At 39.2% G+C, this 18,159-nt stretch overlaps 1 long non-coding RNA gene across 6 annotated transcripts; it reads right to left on the minus strand.

Annotated features, from left to right (window-relative positions):
* Positions 1-617: 617 nt before the first annotated feature.
* LOC119296043 lies at positions 618-3,867 on the minus strand. Of its 6 annotated transcripts, none has more exons than XR_005144691.1 (8): positions 3,400-3,867; positions 3,096-3,225; positions 2,675-2,978; positions 2,526-2,593; positions 2,363-2,439; positions 2,173-2,291; positions 1,435-1,494; positions 618-1,328 (listed from the first exon to the last, which is right to left on the minus strand). It is a non-coding gene; the product is annotated as an uncharacterized LOC119296043 (long non-coding RNA). The 6 variants fall into 6 exon arrangements; XR_005144689.1 differs by having other exon boundaries at positions 624-1,328; positions 1,435-1,769; XR_005144693.1 differs by lacking the exon at positions 618-1,328 and having other exon boundaries at positions 1,344-1,769; positions 2,530-2,593.
* Positions 3,868-18,159: the final 14,292 nt, after the last annotated feature.

Below are 18,159 nucleotides of genomic sequence, written 5' to 3' on the forward strand. Positions count from 1 at the left end.
TTTGTGGATGATTATACAAAAATTTTATGCCGGATTGAATTTTGCTTCTATAAATCTTTAAGATTCGGCCGCGGGGAGTCATTTCATGGAAATCACCTTAGGAGAAGCTACTAAACTCCTGGATAATATTATGGTTAATTACTCTCAATGGCACACTGAAAGATCTTCTACTAGTAAAAAAGTGCATGCGATTGAAGAAATTAATGTTTTGAGTGGAAAGATGAATGAACTTATGAAATTACTAGATCATCGATGGTGCGCGTTGCTGCGCCCGTCAATTTGTATAATAAAATAATCATATTGGTATAACTATATTTCACATGAATTACAGCAGTTAATTTTGCATAAACAAAGCTATGAGTTGAGGAGAACTTCACACTCAGTGAATGCTTATTGCCAGGGAAAATAAAAAAATAAAAGAAAAACACAACACATGCATTTCCAATGACAAAAATAAAATGCATCAAGTATGATGCTGAAAAAAATGATATGATAGCACCACTAGTGGCCACAAAGAGATCTAAAAGGAAGAAAAACTGAAGGTATAGAATGTTCATTAGTATATATATGAGTACATGATACAAGTTAATTTGCCATGCCCGTAAATTTGTACAATAGAATGATAGAAATTATCGTAAATATATAGCCACATGAAAAAAGCAATAATTGCACACTAATGGGAAGTGAAGCTGCAAAAAATGTTAACACAAATTTATCACATTATATCCTCTTCCGAGGCTAGCACCTTCTGCTCTTGCAAAGAATTTAACTCTTCAAATTTGAACATCACATTTTTGAGAAATCCTTGTGGTTGACCGAAAATTCTACGCCATTCATGGAACTGGATATCTCCTTAAATATGTATAGACTGAATATGATTCTAAATTCTAATTACCAATTACATAGTGAGACTGTATCATGAAAAACTAAACAGAAAACCTAGAAATGCTAAATTTTATCAAGCCAAGAGCAGCAAAATCCATCAATCCTTCATGCAGGAGCAAGAGCACACAAATTTCTGGAGAAGAAATCAATGCAAGTCTTGAAGAACTGGAGCATATAAATATACTCCCTCCATTCCTAAATATAAGTCTTTTTAGAGATTCCAACAAGTGACTACATATGGAGCGAAATGAGTGAATCTACACTCTAAAATATGTCTACATACATCCGTTTGTTATAGTCCATTTTAAATATCTAAAAAGACTTATATTTAGGAACGGAGGGAGTATATGATAGAAACATTGGCAAGATGAACTGATCTACAATAAAGTCTGGCTTGCTGAAGCATATGATTCTTCTTCCGCAGGGAAGGTAAACAATAGCCACTGCAATTGAAAAAACAATTCAATGTCTATTCATCATAATATATGTGATATCATCTTATATTCTGAAGGAGGGTATAGATCAATATAAAAAAATTAGCTGCCTCACAAGCCATGTCAAGAACTCAAGATGCTCGTTCAAGGAAATATATTCAACTTCGAAATAAGCCTGAAAAAAATCATCAGCCAATCAAACTAATAGCATAGGTGCGCTGCCAGTACCGGCCCAACACTAATATAAGAGCCTTAAATCACAAAGAGTGAACAAGTAATCAACATAGGAAAGGTTACAGATAATAATTTTTCATTATCAGAGAGGTTCATTGCCACTTAATTCTTCCTAGTTGCTACTCAATAGTTGACATTACGGACTTCAAAGCTTATTGCTTGTATGGCAGAAATGTCATCAGAGGATCCTATGATTTGAAACTTATCTTCTCTGAGCTGCAATGCAAGTTTAAACGTGTTATCATCAGATTTTGCTACTAAAATCAGGAAACCAATATGAATGACTCACATAATGCGAACGACATTTCAGCAATTTTATGCATTTGAAAAGATGTAGCTACTAGTGCAACAACAACAAAATCTGCTTAGCAAGAATATTTTCATCCTATACTTCAACAATTTAGATTGTATAATAATTAGAAGTACAAAACCTTAGCTTTTCACTTGAGAGAGTAGCTTATCAAGAATATGTTCATCATGCAGTTCATGAGAACTTCTGCTGTGCACTCTCATGTGAAATTCATTAGGAGGCAAGTGCCCATTAACTTGCTGAGAGCGCTATCCAATCTTGTGATGTACAAGTGGAAATTTTGTTTTTGAGAATAAATCTAAACCTTACCTTTCTGATGAAAGTAGTCAAAGTCAACAAGCTGCGATTAATATGGCGCCTTCTTTCAACCTTGCACTAACAGCATGTGTTTGTGCAGCACGCTCGCTTCAAGCAAGGTCAACGAAATTCTGCAAAAACAAAAGTTAATTCGTACAGATCAACCATGCATAATCAGCATACCATGCTCCAAAAGGCTTACCAAGTTAGTAATAAAAGATATAACACGACCTGGCGCTTCATGGAGCATACTCTCCACAGTCTGGATATAGATATAAACTTCAAAAGAAAGGTTAATCATCTTCTATGTACGCTTTCCTCACAAAGATTGAATCTAAAGCTGGATTGGTTCTTGTTATACATACCAACCTAATGATTTGGTGGGAACGTGTACTTGTGTCACTTAGTGCAGTTTCACCAAGATGTCTTTGTTCTGCAGTTACTTGGAAGGTCATTAGGTAACTATCACTGCACCACCTTCTTCTTTCTCATATGGTAGGATATATATACATACATGCATATGTAGCAGTGCCTTCACAAATGGCTATTAGATGCCTTAGATACTGGCTGTCCTTGGCGATTCCTTCATCCAACTTGTCCACGATGGTTCCTTTCTGTTGCAAACCTCAGGATTATCTAACAAGCGAAGGGGGCCAGAATCAGGCCGTAGAAGATCCTTGACGATCTCGTCGTAGATTTGCAAAGCAGATATCTTGATAATAAATTGTTCTTGTTCTTGTTTGTCCAAGTCTCAACCCCTTACTATTAAATTAAAGATGAGTATCTTGATTCCAATTAATTTCTTGTGCAGCTTGCTCCTGAAAAAAAATTAGTAGTCAATTGGCATTGCAAGCGAGGGGAAAATAAATCGTCAGTAAGTGTTACCGAACTGTAATGTCCGGAACGAATTCTACATTCATTTTGCAGCGCCATACCTTGCTACATATGGGCCTGCTCCCCACAAATTGATCAATGTGAAATAAAACACAACCTTAGGAAGGGAAATGGGGTGCAGCGGTGGAGAGGCGCCCAAGGGGGCATGTGAATCCACCTCCTACCATCGTCCTGAATATAGAGGAAGATCGTCACAGTGGTTATCACCATCATGGGTAAGGGCGCACTTGGGAGACAGGTAAAATGATACGCTTGTAAATAATGTACAGATGTATTTTACCCTCTCACGAAATAAAGCGGTAAGGGCAGTATTCATCTGGCTATGTCGCAGGGAGAGATGCGCACCTATGTTGCAGCCACAGGATTCCTGAAGACCATCCGCCGTTGTCTGGACGAGGTTCGTGCCGACATCCTGCTCATGCCCTGTCACAAAGAGCAGCACTACAATGACAAGATGGTCTGCCGGTGGGACAACCGCAACTAGCTCAACCTGGAAATTCTCGAGCAGGCCCCGTGTATCACCAGCATCCTCGCCGACCGCTCGTTCTAGAGAGGACATCTAGTTAGGATACTGGCAGGGTTTGGGGCCGGCGTGAGGGTGGGCGCCTGTAGAGGATTCGAGGGTGTCGCTCGGGGTGCACACGGTAGGGAAGGTGGTGGCGGGAGCGACGGCTTGCGGAGGCGCACGTTGAGGCAAAGGCACAGGGAGCGAGTGGACGGGGCTCGGCCGCGGGGTCCTCGAGAAGCAGCGCCGCCGTTGGTGTCGACTCCGACGGGCGGACGAGATCGAGATCATGTTTTTTCTCGAGAAAGAGATCGAGATCGGTCGGGATTGATTGGACGCCGTTGGTGCCTCGTTAGCCCAGCAGTGGATCAGGCTAGAATGGGCCGGCGGCCCAGTGCACCAGAGGCCTTCGTTTCGGCCTCTGGAGCAGCAGCCCATAGGACAGCTGGGCCGGATTTCATATAGTGCGGCACAGACATTTTTTATACGAGATCTGATAGCTATAAATTTCCAGATCGTCAAAACGGACGGCCGAAAACACAAATCGCTGTGAGGGCAGAGATTAGATGCGGTTATGTTGTCCTTCATTTGCTAGCAAGAGCGCTCCTATTGATCCTAATGATATGCCTTTGTCTACTTTGATTGATGACAATAAGAAATCTATGGATGTGAATTTTATTGATAGGATTTGGTAATAACGAGTATAGAGACAATTTTAATCCTAGGCTGTTTCCTAGTAATTCCTCTAATAATTATGGTAATTCGTACAACAATTCTTATGGAAATTATAATAAGATGTCCTCTTATTTTGAGAATAGTGTTAATGAATTTATGATTTCGCAAAAGAGTTTCAATGCTTTGGTTAAAGAAAAATTGCTTAAGATGGATGATTTGGCTAAGAACGTGGATAGAATTTCTTTTGAGATTGATTCTTTGAACATTGGATCTATTCCACCCAAGCATGATATTAATGAATATCTAAAATCTATGAGAATTTCCATTGATGAGTATAAAGAAAGAACCGCTAAGATGCGTGCTAAACAAGATTGGTTTGTAAAAATATGTTCTTCTAGTTTTTGTGAAAATAATGATGAAGATCTTAAAGTGATTGATGTGACTCCCATTGAATCTTTGTTTTCCAATATAAATCTTGATAAAGATGGGACTGGAGATGAATCAACTTTAGTTAAAAGGCGTCCCAATGATTCAAAGTCTGTAGATCTAGATGCAAACATTGATAAAAGTGGGATTGGAGAGGTCAAGACTTTAAGTATCAATGAACCCACTCTTTTGGATTTCAAGGACTTTAACTATGATAATTGTTCTTTAATAGGTTGTATTTCCTTGTTGCAATCCATGGTGAATTCTCCTCATGCTTATAATCAAAATTAAACTTTTACTAAATATATTGGTGATGCTATGATGAAATCTTTTGAAGAAAAGCTTGAATTGGAAGTTTCTATTCCTAGAAAACTTTATGATGAGTGGGAACCTACTATTAAGATTAAGATTAAAGATTGTGAGTACCATGCTATGTGTGATTTGGGTGCTAGCGTTTCCACGATTCCAAAAACTTTATGTGATGTGTTAGGTTTCAGTGAATTTGATGATTTTTATTTAAATTTGTATCTTGCGGATTCCACTATTAAGAAACCTATTGGAAGGATTAATGATGTTCTTATTGTTGAAAATAGAAATTATGTGCACGTAGATTTCACTGTTCTTGATATAGATTGCAATCCTACATGTCCTATTATTATTGGTAGGCCTTTCCTTAGAACGATTGGTGCAATTATTGATATGAAAGAAGGAAACATTAGATTTCAATTTCCGTTAAGGAAGGGCATGGAACACTTTCCTAGAAAGAAAATTAAATTGCCTTATGAATCTATTATGAGAGCTACTTATGGATTGCATACCAAATATGACAATATCTAGATCTATTTATGTGTTTTTATGCCTAGCTAAGGGCATTAAACAATAGCGCTTGTTGGGAGGCAACCAAACTTTATTTTTGTTATTTGCTTTTTGGGTCTGTTTTTCAATAAATAATTAATCTAGACTCTGGTTAGATGTTTTGTGTATTTTAGTTGGTGTATGTGCTAAGTAAGACCTTTGGCATGGCTTACGGTGATAATTGTTTTGATCTTGCTGAAAAATAGAAACTTTTGCGCACAGGAAACTAATTTTCATTTTTTATAGAAGCGTGCTTTTGATCTGATTCTTTTTGCACAAGATTGGTACACAAATTTCCCAGGTTGTCCTAATGTTTCCGAATTTTTGGAGTTACAGAAGTATGCTAAGTTCTTTGATTGCTATAGATTGTTCTGTTTTTGACAGATTCTGTTTTCTATGTGTTGTTTGCTTATTTTGATGAACCTGTGGGTAGTATCTGGGGGTATGAACCATGGAAAAGTTGGAATACAGTAGATATTACACCAATATAAATAAATAATGAGTTCACAACAGTACCAAAAGTGGTGATTTATTTTTTTATACTAATGGATCTCATAAGATTTTCGGTTGAGTTTTGTGTTGTGAAGTTTTCAAGTTTTGGGTAAGGATTTGATGGAGTATGGAATAAGGAGATGCAAGAGCCTAATCTTGGGGATGCCCAGGCATCCCAAGGTAATATTCAAGGACAACCAAGAGCCTAAGCTTGGGGCTGCCCCGGAAGGCATCCCCTCTTTCGTCTTCGTCTATCGGTAACTTTACTTGAGGCTATATTTTTATTCACCACATGATATGTGTTTTGCTTGGAGCGCCTTGTATGATATGAGTCTTTACTTTTTAGTTTGCCACAATCATCCTTGCTATATACACCTTTTGAGAGGGACACACATGAATCGTGATTTTTTAGAATACTCTGCGTGCTTCACTTATATCTTTTGAGCCAGACAATATTGCTCTAGTGCTTCACTTATATCTTTTTAGAGCACGGCGGTGGTTTTATTTTATAGAAATTGTTGAACTCTCATACTTCACTTTTATTATTTTGAGAGTCTTTTTAAACAGCATGGTAATTTTCTTTGGTTATGAATTTAGTCCTAATATGATAGGCATCCCTATTCTAAGTATCAAGTTGGAATTCTTGAGTTGTAAGTAAATAAAAGTGTGATGATCATGATTATCAGAGCATTGTCCCATTTGAGGAAAAAAATTAAAAGGGAGGCCAAAGAAGCCAAACAAAAAATGAGAGAAATAGAGAGAAGGGGCAATGCTATTATCTTTTTTTCCACACGTGTGCTTCAAAGTAGCACCATGATCTTCATGATAGAGAGTCTTCTATGTTGTCACTTTCATATGCTAGTGGGAATTTTTCATTATAGAACTTGGCTTGTATATTCCAATGATGGGCTTCCTCAAATTGCCTTAGGTCTTCATGAGCAATCATGTTGGATGCACACCCACTTAGTTTTCTTTTGAGCTTTCATAAACTTATAGCTCTAGTGCATCCGTTGCATGGCAATCCCTACTCATTCACATTGATATCTATTGATGGGCATCTTCATAGCCCGTCAATATGCCTAGTTGATGTGAGACTATCTCCCTCTTTTTTTCTTCTCCACAACCACCATATTCTGTTCCACCCATAGTGCTATGTTCATGGCTCACACTCATGTATTGCGTGAAAGTCAGAAAGGTTGGAGAACACCAAAAGTATGAAACAATTGCTTGGCTTGTCATCGGGGTTGTGCATGATTTGAATATTTTGTGTGATGAAGATGGAGCATAGCCAGACTATATGATTTTGTAGGTACAAGCTTTCTTTGGCCATGTTATTTTGAGAAGACATAATTGCCTTGTTAGTATGCTTGAAGTATTATTTTTGATGTCAATATTAAACTTTTGTTTTTAATCATATGGATCTGAACATTCATGCCACAATAAAGAAAAATTACATGGATAAATTTGTTAGGTAGCATTCCACATCAAAAATTCTATTTTTATCATTTACCTACTCGAGGACGAGCCGGAATTAAGCTTGGGGATGCTTGATACGTCTCCAACGTATCTATAATTTTTGACTGTTGCATGCTATTATGTTATCTGTTTTGGATGTTCTGTATGCATTGATATTCTATTTTATATTATTTTTCGAACTAACCTATTAACCTAGAGCCCAGTGCTAGTTTATGTTTTTTCCTTGTTTTTGAGCTTCGCAAGAAAGGAATACCAAACGGAGTCCAAACGGAATAAAACCTTCGCGATAATTTTTCTTGGACCTGAAGGCACCCGGGAGACTTGGAAATGAAGTCAGAAAAGCCGCAAGGCGGCGGCAAGGGGTGAGGGCGTGCCCCTGCCTTGTAACCTCCTCGGGAGTCCTCTAACCTAACCCTTGGCCCTATATATTCACATATATTCCCAAACCTCTAGAAGCATCCAGGAAGACACTTTTCCACTGCCACAACCTTCTGTTCTCATGAGATCCCATCTTGGGGCCTTTTCCGGCATCCTACCGAAGGGGGATTTGATAATGGAGGGCTTCTACATCAACTCTATTGCCCTTCCAATGAAGTGTGAGTAGTTTATCACAGACCTACGGGTCCATAGCTAGTATATAGATGGCTTCTTCTCTCTCTTTAATTCTCAATACCATGTTCTCCTCGATGTTCTTGGAGATCTATCCGATGTGATCTTCTTTTGCGGTGTGTTTGTCGAGATTCGATGAATTGTGGATTTATGATCAGCTTATCTATGAATATTATTTGAATCTTCTCTGAATTCTTATATGCATAATTTGATATCTTTGTAATTCTCTCCTAAGTATCGGTTTAGTTTAGCCAACTAGATTGGTTTTTCTTGCAATGGGAGAAGTGCTTAGCTTTGGGTTCAATCTTGCGGTGTCCTTTCCCAGTGACAATAGGGGCAGCAAGGCATGTATTGTATTGTTGCCATCGAGGATAAAAAGGTGGGGTTTACATCATATTGCTTGAGTTTATTCCTCTACATCGTGTCATCTTACTTAATGCGTTACTCTGTTGTTCATGAACTTAATACTCTAGATGCAGGGAGGAGTCGGCCGATGTGTGGAGTAATAGTAGTAGATGCAGGCAGGAGTCGGTCTACTTGACACAGACGTGATGCATATATTTCATAAGCATTGCCTTAGATATCGTCATAACTTTGCGCTTTTCTATCAATTGCTCGACAGTAATTTGTTCACCCACCGTATTATTTGCTATCTTGAGAGAAGCCTCTAGTGAAACCTATGGCCCCTGGGTCTATTTTCCATCATATAAGTTTCCAATCTACTATTTTGCAATCTTTTACTTTTAGATCTATATACCAAAAACCTAAAAATATTTAATTATCTTTTGTTTAGTTTCATCTATCTCTATCAGATCTCACTTTTGCAAGTGACCGTGAAGGGATTGACAACCCCTTTATCGCATTGGGTGCAAGTTATTTGATTGTTTATGCAGGTATTGGTGATTTGTGTGTTGTCTCTGATACGTCTCCATCGTATCTACTTTTCCAAACACTTTTGCCCTTGTTCTGGACTCTAACTTGCATGATTTGAATGGAACTAACCCGGACTGACGTTGTTTTCAGCAGAATTGCCATGGTGTTATAAGTTGTCGGAATGACCTGAAACTTCACAGAGATTATTTTTAGAATTAATAAAAATACTGGCGAAAGAATCAAGGCTAGGGGGCCCACACCCTGTCCATGAGGGTGGGGGCGTGCCTACCCCCCTGGGCGCGCCCCCTGCCTCGTGGGCCCCCTGATGCTCCACCGACCTCAACTCCAACTCCCTATATTCACGTCCGGGGAGAAAAAAATCAAAGAGAAGGATTCATCACGTTTTACGATACAGAGCCACCGCCAAGCCCTAATCTCTCTCGGGAGGGCTGATCCGTAGTCCGTTCGGGGCTCCAGAGAGGGGAATCCGTCACCGTCGTCATCATCAACCTTCCTCCATCACCAATTTCATGATGCTCATCGCCGTGCTTGAGTAATTCCATCGCAGGCTTGCTGGACGGTGATGGGTTGGATGAGATTTACCATGTAATCGAGTTAGTATTGTTAGGGTTTGATCCCTAGTATCCATATGTTCTAAGATTGATGTTGCTATGACTTTGCTATGCTTAATGCTTGTCACTGGGGCCCGAGTGCCAGGATTTTAGATCTGAACCTATTATGTTTTCATGAATATATGTGAGTTCTTGATCCTATCTTGCAAGTCAATAGTCACCTACTATGTGTTATGATCTGGAAACCCCGAAGTGATAATAATCGGGACCACTCCCGGTGATGACCGTAGTTTGAGGAGTTCATGTATTCACTAAGTGTTAATGCTTTGGTCCGGTACTCTATTAAAAGGAGGCCTTAATATACCTTAGGTTCCAATAGGACCCCGTTGTCACGGGAGGGTAGGACAAAAGATGTCATGCAAGTTCTTTTCCATAAGCACGTATGACTATATTCGGAATACATGCCTACTTACATTGATGAACTGGAGCTAGTTCTGTGTCACCTTATGTTATAACTATTGCATGAGGAATCGCATCCGACATAATTATCCATCACTGATCCAATGCCTACGAGCTTTTCACATATTGATCTTTGCTTAGTTACTTTTCCGTTGCCACTATTACAATTACTCAATGTTGAGGATATCGCTTATCGTTATCGTCTCGGTTAGCTGGGGATTAGAGATTAATCGTAAATAGGTCAATTAATCGATTTTATTGGTCGACTGTTAATCGGCCATTTTTGCAAATCCAATGTTCCCAACACTAAAATATGCTATATCCAACACAAAAACAATATTGGACAAAAGTGTTACCTTGATTCCTAGCATTTGAACCCTCTTATAATGACAAACAAAATAGGACAATAGTACATATTGCAAAACAAGGTCCAGAAAACACAAATAAACATACTTTTTGCAAACATAATGTTAGAAATAGGCCCGATTTATCGGTAGATTCCCGATAAATCGCTTGTCAGAGTGATAAATCGTCCCAAACGATAAACAGTGAAGATAAGGCATAATCTTATTGGTTACCCCAAGAGTAGTGATAAATCGGACGATAAATTGCTAAATCAGAACTACAAAACTACTGCTATTACTTTTGCCACCGTTGCCGTTACTTCCATACTACTTTGCTACTAAGTACTTTGCTGCAGATATTAAGTTTTCCAGGTGTGATTGAATTGACAACTCAACTGCTAATACTTGAGAATATTCTTTGGCTTCCCTTGTGTCGAGTCAATAAATTTGGGTTGAATAATCTACCCTCAAAAACTGTTGCGATCCCCTATACTTGTGGTTTGTCAAGACTATTTTTTGGCGCCGTTGCCGGGGAGCATAACTCTATTCTTCGATTCACTTGGGATTTATATCTGCTGATCACTATGAGGAACTTGAAAGACGAGAAAACAAAGATTTATCCCTCAACTACGAGGGGAGGTAAGGAACTGCCATTTAGCTCTGCACTTGATTCTCCTTCTGTTTTGAGTAAACTTGCGACACCTAAACCTGCTTCTGCTTTTAATTCTGATATGTCGCATGTTATTGATGATGCCACTTCTGCTATGTGTCATGCTTATGATGAAACTACTTCTATGCTTGATAATACTGTTCCATTAGGTGATTTTCTCGATGAATAACTTGCTAGGGCTAAAGAGAATGAAATTATTGAAACTGATAATACTGATGAAAGTGATGATGAAGATTCTCCCCCTAGATATGAATTACCTGTTGTGCCTGAGAGTTACGTTATGGATGAAGAAACTGCTAGAGATTTTCTTGCTTGCAATGATATATCTGATCTTAAGAAATTATTAGCTAAGTTGAAAGAAAAATCTCTGAATGCTAGCATGAAATATGACCCTGCTTTTGCTACTTCACTTGTGTGTATTACTGATAAGGATTATGATTTCTCTGCCGATCCTGAGATAATTACTTTGGTTGAATCTGATCCTTTTTATGGCTATGAATCTGAAACTGTTGTGGCACATCTTACTAAATTGAATGATATAGCCACCCTATTTACTCATGAGGAAAAAATTCATTACTACTATATCCTTAAGTTATTTCCATTCTCATTAAAGGGTGATGCTAAAATATGGTTTAATTCTCTTGATCCTGGTTGTGTGCGTAGTCCCCAGGATATGATTTATCACTTTTCTGCTAAATATTTCCCCGCTCATGAGAAACAAGCTGTTTTAAGGGAAATATATAATCTTATGCAAATTGAAGAAGAGAGTCTCCCACAAGCTTGGGGGAGGCTTCTCTGATTAGTTAATGCTTTGCATGATCATCCTCTCAAGGAAAATGAAATACTTGATATCTTTTATAATGGACTAACCGATGCTTCCAGAGACCACCTGGAAGTTGTGCTGGTTGTGTTTTCAGGGAAAGAACTGTTGATCAAGCTGAATTGTTATCGAATTATATGTTGAGTAATGAAAACAATTGGACACTTCCTGAACCAACTCCTAAGCCAACTCCGAAGAAAAGGGGTATTCTATTTCTTAGTCCTGAAGATATGCAAGTGGCAAAGAAATATATGAAAGAAAAGGGTATTAAAGCTGAAGATGTTAAGAATTTACCACCTATTGAAGAAATACATGGTCTTGATAACCCGACACAGGTAGTAAAGGTAAATTCTCTCTATAGATTTGAGGAAGGTGATATTCCTCGTTACAAGTCTGCTAGTCAATGCTTGGATGAGTTTGATAATTTTTTTGTTAAACAAGAAAACTTCAATGCTTATGTTGGTAGAATATTGAAACGCAATGCTTGTATGATTGAACACCTGAGTGATTATATGTATGGAGTTAAAGGTGAACTTAAACTTATTAGTAAACATGCTTCCATGGTTACCACTCAAGCAGAACAAGTGCTTAAAGCTCAAAATGATTTGCACAATGAATTAAATAATAAGAAAAATGATAATGCTATTAGAGTTATAACTAGAGGGGGTAAAATGACTCAAGAACCTTTGTATCCTGAGGGCCACCCTAAGAGAATTGAGCAAGATTCTCAGAGAACTAATGTTGACGCACCTAGTCCTTCTAAGAAGAAGAAAAAGAAAAATTATAGGACTTTGCATGCTTCTAGTGAACCTGTTGTGGACACACCTAAGAATCCCAATGATATTTCTATTTCTGATGCTGAAACACAATCTGGTAATGAACATGAACCTAGTGATAATGTTAATGATGATGTTCATGTTGATGCTAAACCTAGCAATAACAATGATGTACAAATTGAACCTGCTGTTGATCTTGATAACCCACAATCAAAGAATCAATGTTATGATAAGAGAGACTTTGTTGCTAGGAAGCACGACAAAGAAAGAGAACCATGGGTTCAAAAACCCATTCCTTTTCCTCCTAAACCATCCAAGAAAAAGGATGATGAGGATTTTGAGCACTTTGCTGAAATGATTAGACCTATCTTTTTGCGTATGCGTTTGACTGATATGCTTAAAATGAATCCTTATGCTAAGTACATGAAAGATATTGTTACAAATAAAAGAAAGATACCAGAAGCTGAAATTTCCACCATGCTTGCTAATTATACTTTTAAAGGTGGAATACCAAAGAAACTAGGAGTTCCAGGAGTACCAACTATACCATGCTCCATTAAAAGAAACTATGTTAAAACTGCTTTATGTGATCTTGGAGCCGGTGTTAGTGTTATACCTCTCTCTTTATATCATAGACTTGATTTGAATAAGTTGACACCTACTGAAATATCTTTGCAAATGGCCGATAAATCAACTGCTATACCTGTCGGTATTTGTGAGGATGTGCCTATTGTCGATGCAAACGTTACTATTTTAACGGACTTTGTTATTCTTGATATTCCCGAGGATGATAGTATGTCGATTATCCTTGGTAGACCCTTTCTGAATACTGCATGGGATGTTATTGATTGCAAAAAAGGCAATGCCACTTTTTAGGTTAATGGTAATGAGCATATGGTACACTTTCCGAGGAAACAACCTCAAGTCCACAGTATCAATTTTATTGGAAAATTTTCAACGATTACTATTGGAGGTTTTGAATTTCCTCTTCCTACTATCAAGTAGAAATATGATATTCTTATTGTTGGGGACATGCATATCCTCGTTGAGGTAACTTAGTGTTATTCGAAGATTCTCCGATTTCATGCGATTCAGAATGAGTTTGTTAACAGGACTTGATCAACCTTGTTAGTGGATTCCTTTTGATGAGCATGAGATGGATGAAGTTAGAAAGCACAACTCTCTATACCCTCCTTTTACTTTCTGTTATTTAGATTAAATGAAGCAAAAATAGTATTTTTCTGTCTGTTTTGCTGATTTATCCTTGCAATAAGAAAAACCCGAAAATAGAAGTTCTCCAAATGTCCTGAAAATGAAATATGATTTTTTTGTAGAATATTTAAGAATATTTGGCACTAAGAACACATCAGGGGGCACACCACCTGGCCATGAGGGTCTAGGGTGCGCCCTCCCCCCTGGGCACACCACTGCCTCATGGGCCCCACATGGCCCCCCTCCACTTATTCCTGAACCCACACACTTCGTCTTCCTCCAGAGAAAAACACCACACAACTCAAACTCGTGTCCTAGCTCGTTTTGCTGCGATTTTCAATCTCCTTGCTCAAAGCTTCATTCACAAACTGTTTTGGGGAATTGTTCTTTGGTATGTGACTCCTCCAATGGTCTAATTAGTTTATGTTGCAGTGCTTTATTTATTGAAATTTTTTGCTGCTAAGGTGATCATGTTCTTGAGCTTGCATGTCAAATTTATAGGGCCCCAAGTAGTTCTAATGAATGTGTAGGTTCTAGGCACTTATGGGAGTGGTTGCTATCAATCTTGGTGAGTTTTGTTCACTTTTATTGTGAGTCACTAAAAAAAATTCAGAAATTTTTAGAGGAAGAAAATGTTGAGGAGATTGTTGAGAGGCTCTTCGAGCCAAAGCTCGAAGGATAAACAAAATGAGGAGAATAAAAATCCCAAATACATTCCGCCTCGCACTGCGGAGGTTCGGCCGTGCGAATGGCCTTGCGAAGAATTCTTGAGAGCCGCCGGAATTTATGATGTTTTTTATTACTTGGCTGAGAATGCAGGCCTCACTGACTTCCTCCATGACCAGCGCGAACAGTATCTCCTACTCACTAATATTTTCGTGCAAAACTTTTACTTTCATGCTAGGAAATCACCACCTTCAGTGGAGTTTCATTTATATGATGAGGTTAAGGAGATGTCACTATATGATTTTTGTCGGGTCTGCAAGATACCCTTTGAGGGCAGCATAGAGGAACCACACCGTAATGATGTGGAGGGATTTATTAATGAAATTGATGTTGGGGAAACAAGAAAAGTTTCAGGCGCAAGAATTACTAGCATACATTTTCCTGTTCTATGTTACTTCGCAATATTTGCTGTAGATGTTTAATTGGTCGCGGGAACAGTGGAAATCTTAGTGCCCCTGATATTGTTATTTTGCGCCATGCTTTGTTTCGTGATACAACTTTCAGTTTAGGTGTTGTTATTGCTAAGCGATTAAGTCTGAACTGTACAAAGGGCCCCATCTTCGGTGGTATCTTTGCTTCGCGCCTTGCTGCACACTTTAATATACATATTAGGCATTATGATAAAGAAAAAAAGTTGCCACCCACTGTTTTTATAGATTATAAGAGTATGGTAGCACATGATTTTATTGTTAAAAATAAGAAGAAACTACTTATGTATAATTTGATATTCGATAAAAATTATTGTGAGATTGTTACCTTGCATGCGCCCTCTTTGTTTAACATATTTTCAAGCACGTACCTCATCTTGCCGGAGGCCGTTTACGCATACTGGAGCCTGAGACCAGGTCCAGAGCCTGCGCCGGAACCACCACTTGACCCTTATAGACAGTCCGTTTATCAGTGGGATCCAGAGGAGATCGCCAACTAGTGGCACCCAGATGACACTCCTCCGCACACCGGAAAAGGCAGTTTTGATCCGTGGGATTAGACCAACTTAGGCCAAAATCCCAAGCTTGGTGGAGTATGCATTTTTCGCCGACATTACATTCATGTTCACACACTCATTCTAGTTGTCAGTGTTCATACTTTTTCATTGTACTATCCATGCTAGTTTATTCTCTTTTCTAAGCTTTTTTCTTGTGTGTTTGAAAAACCTTAAGAAAAACCAAAAAAATTAGTTATATCTTTCAGCTAGTTTACTTTCCATGCCTGTAGTAGTAGTAATTAAAAGAAAACTCAAAAAGATTTCTCATTCTTATTTTCCTTGTTGGGAGCTTTCCTGTGTAAATAGTTTTATTTCTTTTCTTTTCTTTGGGGGTTGAGAGGAGAAGACCATGATGAAAATGTTGAGTGGCTCTCATTTGCATTATTATTGATTTAACCAAGAGCCCATATTACCTTGTCTTCTCCCTTGTCTTAAACTCTTGCAGATTCTAGCTTAATCCAATGCACATGCACTATTATTATTATCCACACCGTTCAGTCGTGCAAGTGAAAGGCAATAATGATGATATATGATGGACTGATTGAGATGAGAGAAGCTGGTATGAACTCGACCTATCTTGTTTCTGTAAATATGATTAGTTCATCGTTCCTGATTCAGCCTATTATAAATGAAACATGTTTGCAATGACAATTAGAGATTATAGTTGCTCATGCATTCTTAATTAGCTAGGATTTTATAAAGGTTTTCCTTGCATGCCAACATGCTATTAAAATGGTTGTGATGTGGTATGACAGGGTGGTATCCTCCTTTGAACGATTCGAGTGGCTTGACTTGGCACATGTTCACGCATGTAGTTGAAACAAAATCAACATAGCCTCCCCGGCATTTATGTTCATGGTGATTTATATCCTACTCATTCTTGCACTCAGTGTTGATTAATTTTAATGCATGTTCATGACTGTTGTCGCTCTCTAGTTGGTCGCTTCCCAGCCTCTTCTAGCCTTCACTTGTACTAAGCGGGAATACTGCTTGTGCATCCACTTCCATAAACCCCAAAGTTATTCCATATGAGTCCACCATACCTTCCTATATGCGGTATCTACCTGTCGTTCCAAGTAAATTTGTATGTGCCAAACTCTAAACCTTAAAATGAAATTCGATTTTGTATGCTCGAACAACTCATGTATCAACTAGGGCTGTCTATATCTTCCATGCTAGGTGGGTTATTCTCACGAGGAGTGGACTCCGCTCCTCACTCACGAGAAAATGGTCGGTAACCGGGATGCCCGGTCCCATGCTCAAACCAAAATAATTGCAAACAAAACTCCCCCGGGATTGTTTTTATTTGGAGGCACCTATTGTTTCGGGCAAGCCATGGATTGATGCTTGTTGGTTGTGGGGGAGTATAAACTTTACCATTCTGTTTGGGAACCGCCTATAATGTGTGTAGCATGGAAGATATCGAGATCTCTTGGTTGTTATGTTGACAATGAAAGTATGCCACCCAAAATATTATTTATCTCTATTTCAAAACTCAAGCTCTGGCACCTCTACAAATCCATGCTTCCCTCTGTGAAGGGCCTATCTATTTACTTTTATGTTAAGTCATCATCCTCTTACTAAAAAGCACCACTTGGAGAGCACAGCTGTCATTTGCATCCATTACTATTAATTTATATTGAGTATAACTATGACTGGATCTCTTTTACCATTAATTACAATGTCTAGTCAGTCCTTGATCTTCAGATGTGCTCTGCATTTATGTTTTGCGGTCTCGGAAAGGGCTAGCGAGATACCATCTTGTTATATCATATTATGATTGTTTTGAGAAAGTGTTGTCACCCGAGATTCATTATTATTGCTCGCCAGTTGATTATGCCATTGATATGAGTAACATCAGACCTAAGTGTTATTGTGAATATGGTTAGTTCAGAATCTTTGCTGAAAACTTGAATGCTGGCTTTACATATTTACAACAACAAGAGCAAACGGAGTTTGTAAAAGTTTTTCTTTAGGATTAATTATCCTTTTGCCCTCAGTGGTGTCCGTGTGCTCAGTTTTTCCCTCAGATGCGAATTGTGCTCAGTTTTGCCCCTAGTCCACGCATAGCTACTATGACGAGGCCAAACAACTATATTTGAGTCGATTCCGTCCGCCGACGTTAGTGGTTGTGGGTCCGGAGCTTACATGTGGGACCGTGTGGACGTGGGTCCGGAGCTGACATGTAGGCCCGTGCAACCAAATCCCCAAATCATTCGTAGGATTCCCAAATCACTCTTTCCTGCCGGCCAGCCATCCTGCACCGCCGCCGCCACCTGCGCCGCAGCCAGTAGCTGCCCCGCCACTAGCTACATGGCCTGCTCCGCTGCTACCGTCCTGCGTCGATGCTCCACCGCTACCTGCGACGCCCGCCACCTTCCTGCGACGCCACGGGTGGGGCGCTCGCCACCCGCTCGACCCGCGGCGCGACCTCCTTCCGTGCGCCCGACCGGAGCGCTCAAAGGTAGGGGGCTGCTGGAGCTTTTTGAACTAGGAGGAAGAACCCCAGGGCGAAATGGCGAGCAGGGGTGACCCCGGAGTATTTGGTGAGGCAGGCATCGGGCCGGAGATCCATCGCATCCACGACTGGGTTCCCGAGGGGTAAGTCATGCATCTTGTTTAGATTGAGC

Source organism: Triticum dicoccoides, chromosome 4B (assembly GCF_002162155.2).
Source record: "Triticum dicoccoides isolate Atlit2015 ecotype Zavitan chromosome 4B, WEW_v2.0, whole genome shotgun sequence".
Lineage (NCBI taxonomy): Eukaryota > Viridiplantae > Streptophyta > Magnoliopsida > Poales > Poaceae > Triticum > Triticum dicoccoides.